This window comes from Palaemon carinicauda, chromosome 16, assembly GCF_036898095.1.
Source record: "Palaemon carinicauda isolate YSFRI2023 chromosome 16, ASM3689809v2, whole genome shotgun sequence".
Classification (NCBI taxonomy): Eukaryota; Metazoa; Arthropoda; class Malacostraca; order Decapoda; family Palaemonidae; genus Palaemon; species Palaemon carinicauda.
This window is the reverse complement of record NC_090740.1, coordinates 6506882-6515028: the sequence shown is the minus strand read 5'-3', so window position 1 is coordinate 6515028 and position 8147 is coordinate 6506882. Positions and strand designations below refer to the sequence as shown.

The 8147-nt window shown below is 34.1% G+C and overlaps 1 pseudogene; it reads right to left on the bottom strand.

Moving 5' to 3' along the window:
- Positions 1-903: 903 nt before the first annotated feature.
- The window catches only part of LOC137654906 (uncharacterized), a 14104-nt pseudogene continuing 6860 nt past the window's right edge, over positions 904-8147 (bottom strand).

Genomic DNA, 8147 nt, shown 5'->3' with positions numbered 1-8147 from the left:
TGAAACTTGAAGTCTTCAGATTTCATTTATATATTTATATATATATATATATATATATATATATATATATATATATATATATATATATATGTATATATATATGTATATATATATATATATATGTATATATATATATATATATATATATATATATATGTATATATATATATATATATATATATATATATATGTGTGTGTATATATATATGTATATATGTATATATATATATATATATATATATATATATATATATATATATATATATACATATACATACATACATATATATATATATATATATGTATATATATACGTATATATATATATATATATATATATATATATATATATATATATATATATATATATATATATATATATGTATATATACATATATATATATATATATATATATATATATATATAATTATATATAGATATAAATATAGATATAGATAGATAGATAGATAGATAGAAAAGGAGCGTAAATTTTAAGGAAATTTCTTCAGATTATAGAAAAATATTTGAAATTACCTTCTATTACTCGAAAATAAATTTCTAAATAGGGAAATTCGGAAAAAAAACACAAGAAAATACAGAAATTCAAATACATTCAGCTGGATACAATATATGAATGAGAATAAATTACATAAGAATTCATTAGAATACAGTAATTTGAATACATTCAGCTGGATACAACAGATGAATGAGAATAAATTACATAAGAATTCATTACAGCAAATAACAATAGATTGAAGCTGCATTACAGCAACAGAAGATTCAACTCAAATTAGTATATATTAACTTAATATAAATTGTATTATATTTCTATTATATCATTACCGATTAATCCCGAATAATACTTAAAAATCTGTTATTGTTTTTTCTTCCTTCGGCTGGGGTTCTTCTTTTTTTTTTTTTGTCCTGGGGACGTCATTTTAATTGTTCCGGCCGAAATTGTATGCTGCGAAAAGATAGAAGAATAAAGCGATTAACCTGTTATAATGACATTTGCATTTACAGCCTAAAATGACAGTTTTTTTTGTAATAACGATGGTAACAACTGCATTAGGTTCTACGGACACAACAACAATGGAAATCAAGATTTCTATCTTAGTGGTCTGGTTGAATTACTCTACGAGTCTACAACAACAACACCAACTACAAATGCAGCCATTTCTAGTCCACTGCAGGACAAAGGCCTCGGTCATGACTGGGATTTGGTCAGTTTTTCATCACGCTGGCCTCTGCGGATTGGTGATGGTGGAAGAGATTTGTCTGATCGCTTACAGTAAACCAACCTTTGCTGATCATGGTAATACACAAACTCATTCACCACGTTCCGGTATCCGAACTCAGAAAGGGAAATTACTCTTTTTATATCGTTTTTTATTTCCTTTCCTCAATGGGCTATTTTCTCTGTTGGAGCCCTTGGTCTTATAGCATCCTGCTTTTCCACCTAGGTTTGGAGCCCTTGGGCTTATAGCATCCTGCTTTTCCAACTAGGTTTGGAGCCCTTGGGCTTATAGCATCCTGCTTTTCCATCTAGGGTTGGAGGTCTTGGGATTATAGCATCCTGCTTTTCCATCTAGGGTTGGAGGTCTTGGGATTATAGCATCCTGCTTTTCCATCTAGGGTTGGAGGTCTTGGGATTATAGCATCCTGCTTTTCCATCTAGGGTTGGAGGTCTTGGGATTATAGCATCCTGCTTTTCCATCTAGGTGTGGAGCCCTTAAGCTTATAGCATCCTGCTTTTCCAACTAGGGTTGGAGCCCTTGGGTTCATAGCATCCTGCTTTTCCAACTAGGGTTGAAGCCCTTAGTCTTATAGCATCCTGCTTTTCCATCTAGGGTTGGAGCCCCTTGGCTTAGCATCCTGCTTTTCCAACTAGGAGTGGAGCCCTTGGGCTTATAGCATCCTGCTTTTCCAACTAGGGTTGAAGCCCTTTGGCTTATAGCATCCTGCTTTTCCAACTAGGAGTGGAGCCCTTGGGCTTATAGCATCCTGCTTTTCCAACTAGGAGTGGAGCCCTTGGGCTTATAGCATCCTGTTTTTCCAACTAGGGTTAGAGCCCTTGGGCTTCTAGCATCCTGCTTTTCCAACTAGGGTTGGAGCCTAGTAAGTAATAGTAATAATCATAATAATAATGGTAATAATAATTTAACTGAATTTCTTACCTTGTATTGTGAGACTGAATCCCTTCTCCACTTGGTTCCCATCAGCGGGATCCGAAATGAAGGTAAATGTGTAGTCTTGAGGAACTCCGACAGTATATTCTCCACCACTATATTTGGACATGTTGGCGTCACACCATCTGCACAAGAAAGTAAAAAAAATCAAAATGGCTTCAATAAGAATATTTCGTGAATTATGTTAGTTCGCATGGCTTCAATAAGAATATTTCGTGAATTATGATAGTTCGCATGGCTTCAATAAAAATATTTCGTGAATTATGATAGTTCGTATGGCTTCAATAGGAATATTTCGTGAATTAGGTTAGTTCACATGGCTTCAATAAGAATATTTCGCGAATTATGATAGTTCGCATGGCTTCAATAAGAATATTTCGTGAATTATGATAGTTCACATGGCTTCAATAGGATATTTCGTGAATTATGATAGTTCACATGGCTTCAATAAGAATATTTCGTGAATTATGTTAGTTCGCATGGCTTCAATAAGAATATTTCGTGAATTATGTTAGTTTGCATGGCTTCAATATGAATATTTCGTGAATTATGATAGTTCACATGGCTTCAATAGGATATTTCGTGAATTATGATAGTTCGCATGGCTTCAATAAGAATATTTCGTGAATTATGTTAGTTCGCATGGCTTCAATAAGAATATTTCGTGAATTATGTTAGTTCGCATGGCTTCAATATGAATATTTCGTGAATTATGATAGTTCACATGGCTTCAATAGGATATTTCGTGAATTATGATAGTTCGCATGGCTTCAATAAGAATATTTCGTGAATTATGTTAGTTCGCATGGCTTCAATATGAATATTTCGTGAATTATGATAGTTCACATGGCTTCAATAGGATATTTCGTGAATTATGATAGTTCGCATGGCTTCAATAAGAATATTTCGTGAATTATGTTAGTTCGCATGGCTTCAATATGAATATTTCGTGAATTATGATAGTTCACATGGCTTCAATAGGATATTTCGTGAATTATGATAGTTCGCATGGCTTCAATAAGAATATATCATGAATTATGTTAGTTTGCATGGCTTCAATAAGAATATTTTGTGAATTACGATAGTACTCATGGCTTCAATAAGAATATTTCGTGAATTATGATAGTTCGCATGGCTTCAATAGGAATATTTCGTGAATTGTGTTAATTCGCATGGCTTCAATAAAAATATTTCGTGAATTATGTTAGTTCGCATGGCTTCAATAGGAATATTTCGTGAATTATGATAGTTCGCATGGCTTCAATAGGAATATTTCGTGAATTATGTTAGTTCACATGGCTTCAATAAGAATATTTCGCGAATTATGATAGTTCGCATGGCTTCAATAAGAATATTTCGTGAATTGTGTTAATTCGCATGGCTTCAATAAAAATATTTCGTGAATCATGTTAGTTCGCATGGCTTCTATAAGAATATTTCGTTAATTATGATAGTTCGCATGGCTTCAATAGGAATATTTTGTGAATTATGTTAGTTCACATGGCTTCAATAAGAATATTTCGTGAATTATGCTAGTTCACATGGCTTCAATAAGAATATTTCGTGAATTATGTTAGTTCACATGGCTTCAATATGAATATTTCGTGAACTATGTTAGTTCGCATGGCTTCAATAAGAATATTTCGTGAATTGTGTTAGTTCGCATGGCTTTAATAAGAATTCCGTGTAGCTTTGTTCCAAAATATATAAGTAATGGATCAGATAAGAAAAAATTACGGCTTATTAGAAGATGGAACTTGAATACTTACTCTTGCTCTAAATAATAAATTCTAAGATATTGATTTAAATTTCGTCAAGAACACAAATCTTTACAAATGATGTTCATTGGCTGATTACTTATAATATATTTAGGCAGCGAGAATAAGTATCCCTGGAGTGGGATATTATGAAGCAGGACTGTGATCTTTGATAAATTAGATTAAATAAACGTATCCCATGTTGGAACCATGGGCTTGTAACATCCTGTGTCTCCAACTAAGGTTGTAGCTTATCAAGTAATGATGATAGTAATGATAATTGATAATTGAATTAACACTTACACATCCTTGTTCCCATTGAGGTTAACTTCCAGACGATCATGGGCACAATTATTCAAAGCTTTAATGTTTGATCCAGGTGCGAAATCGTACACAAAGTAACCATACTGACTTAGGCGAACCTGAAAAGAATAATTTTAGTGAGATATGTCACGCATATGGGTGGGGACATTTTGAAGTTAGAAATGGTAGTTAGAAATTGTAAGAGTTCTCTTGCTGGTAAACTTAAAAAGTATCAACCCAGATAAAGATAGGAACGATCTTGAATTAAAAATCCCAAACATAAGCAGTGCCATAACATTGGGACACAACAACAATAAATGCAGCCGTTTCTACTCCACTACAGGACAAGGGCCTCAGACATGTCTATTCATGCCTGGGCTGTGGCCAGTTTTAATCACCACGCTGGTCAGGGCGGATGGGTGATGGTAAAAAAATTTCGTCTGATCGCTCACAGTAAACCAACCTAGCTTATCACATCCAACTTTCAACCAACCTAGCTTATCACATCCAACTTTCAGGTATCCTCAACTTATTCAACTTTCTTGATCTGGATTATAAACGTGTTATAAATAGGTTGTGATGAAGGTTATTTTTGCCTATTAAATGTTGATGTAAAATTTAAAACATTGTGATGATTTGTAACTTGATGTCGTTGTATTCTAGAATAAACACTGGATATTTCTCGTAACTTTTTGACGTCTCTAGCTTTATTTGTTGCATAATGCTACTATAGTCAATTCCTTTTAGTGAGGCAGATTTGCACCGACTCGCAGGGGGTGCCCTTTTAGCTCGGGAAAGTTTCCTACTCTCTGATTGGTTAGACAAGATAATTTTGACCAATCAGAGAGTGGGAAACTTTTCCGAGCTAAAAAAGGGCACCGCTGCGTTTTGGCGCAAACGCGCCTCATTAAAAAAAAAATGTATAGTTCGCCCCGTACAATCAGGAATTCTCCAGAGAAAACGACCCGGTATATATAGAGGACACTAGAAGTGTTTCAGCAGCAGGGTTGCCATTCGTACGATAATTATCGTACATGTACGATTATTTTGGGTCCGGTACGATGTACGATACATACCTTGGGTATATACAATGTATGTGTGTGTGTTTGATTAAGCAATTATACTAAAATACCTTGAAATAAGCTATATATGTTACTCCTTAATAATCTTGTTCAAAGTGTGTACGATAATTTTGGTTTAAAAAACGATAATTTTAAGGTTCATGTATGATAATCCAGTGGAAATAAGCTGGTAACCCTGTAAATCAGCAGGGACACTTGAGCCGTTTTTCTCTGAACATTGTTCTTGTGGAGATATTTTTTAGACACCAGTTGTGATACTGCTAAACTTCTTCCATTAATTACCGCTGGTGTTGTTGTGGCCTGATTGGTAACGTCTCTGCCTGGTGTTTGTCAGACGGGGGTTCGAGTCCCGCTCAGACTCGTTAGTGCCTTTCGTGTCTGCAACCTTACCATCCTTGTGAGCTAAGGTTGGGGGTTTTGGGGGAGCCTATAGGTCTATCTGCTGAGTCATCACTACCCATTGCCTGGCCCTCCCTGGTCCTAGCTTGGGTGGAGAGGAGGCTTGGGCACTGATCATATAATATATGGTCAGTCTCTAGGACATTGTCCTGCTGGCTAGGGCAATGTCACTGTCCCATGCCTCTGCCATTCATGAGCGGCTTTTAAACCTTTATATGGTAAATAACAAGAAAACCTTGGAAGATCGAATATCATCAGAAGTTGTGTTCCTGCTTGTCAACATTTATGCCCGAAACTAAGACCTCGAATATTTTATAAATCTTGTAAAATATTGCAAATACTAAAGTTAAATCTTAAATATAGTCATTGATATTGTTTTCTGGCTCTTATTTTCTATTCACTGTTACTGTTTTGCTATTTTTCTTTGGCTAAATTATCTATCAAGGAAATAAGACATTAAACTAGATTTTAAATAAATCTACGTTGTGCAATAGCTGATCGGAACAGAGGGAAGTATAAGTATTAACAGATTCAGTTCAGTTCGGCGCAACTACTGAAGGAGATTTTCCAAAAATGGAGATATGTGTATGATGATAATATTAATAATAATAATAATTATTATTATTATTATTATTAATATTAATATATATATATATATATATATATATATATATATATATATATATATATATATATCTGTCTATCTATCTATCTCTCTGTCTATCTATATATATCTCTCTCTCTCTGTCTCTCTCTCTCTCTCTCTCTCTCTCTCTCTCTCTCTCTCTCTCTCTCTCTCTCTAATGGCATGAATACTTACGTGAGCTTTGAATGTACAAGTGCAACCATCGGGATAGTTTTCCCCCTTGTCCCACCCGGGGGTCTTCCATTCATGTATGTCCATAAAGTTGGTGTCGTCGATTGTAACTTCTGTATTGCATTCGCCGCACACTGTGGAGATTATCGTGAAGATTAAGAGAAGAAATACACGGGAAATGAATTCACAGGAAGGGATTATCGTGAAGATTAAGAGGAGAAATACACAGGAAATGAATTCACGGGAAGTGATTATCGTGAAGAGTTATCGTGAAGATTGAGAGGAGAAATACACAGGAAATGAATTCACAGGAAGTGATTATCGTGAAGATTAAGAGAAGAAATACACAGGAAATGAATTCACAGAAAGTGATTATCGTGAAGATTAAGAGGAGAAATACACAGGAAATGAATTCACAGGAAGTGATTATCGTGAAGATTAAGAGGAGAAATACACAGGAAATGAATTCACAGGAAGTGATTATCGTGAAGATTAAGAGGAGAAATACAAAGGAAATGAATTAACAGGAGCACATTTCCAGATACATTTGCCTCATCAATTCCATCCCTGCTTAAATGACCTAGAACTTCTAAATTTAGTTGGGAATACCTGGAGGCAAATCTGAATAGTAAATTTGTTATGTGAGCTCAGTTTTGCCACTATACTCATATTTTCAATGAGGTGCATTTGCACCGACTCGCAGGGGTGCCCTTGTAGCTTGGAAAAGTTTCCTACTGGCCTATTGGTTAGAACTTTTTCGTCCAACCAATAGCCAGTAAGAAAAATGAGTGTGGTATTCTATCATATGTAATATTTGAGGGAAAAGCTTACAGAGACCTGCTGGCTACTGTGGTTTGCTCTAAAATATGTTGCATCTTTTAACAATTCCCATTGAAAATAGATTAGATTTTACTCTATACAAATCTCTTGCTGTAAAATTTGCTGTTCATTATATTTTTTTTTATAATAAAGATAAAAAATCTTCATCACTGTTATCCTAAGTGTTCAATATTACACACAAAACTTATTTGAAAACGAAATAACCAAACAATATAGAAGCTAGAATTTGCTTGCAAATGAAAGCCACATTAAATTAAGTATTAAAGAAACTGTTTTGAATATATGTGGACATCAAGGTTATCTAACAATGATATAAAGCTCTTACTTCCTGAAGTTATATGAGCAAAAACTCTATGGCATCGTCTAACATCTTGCAATCAAACTTTTTATGAATTACACATTTTTTTGTATCTTTTTAGCAGCATTAAGTACCCCTTATTAGAGAAAGTTCCTTTTTTTCTATTTTGAGTGATGTTAAGATACACATTCACATGTATATGTTAGCACACGAGCGTGAAAGTTTACAGCCTTAAGTTTACCCACTGTTAGTTTGAAATACTAGGTGGAAACTTTAATCTTAAAATGCTTAACACTGCCAAGAAATACATTTCGGAGCCTTCATATCAAAGAGGTACTTTTTCTAGGTAAACGTGCTAATGCCATTATATCAGAGTATATTATCTATCTATCTATCTATCTATTCTATGAAGCGTTAATACTCCATATACGCATTCATGCTAATTATCTTTGCATTGGTTT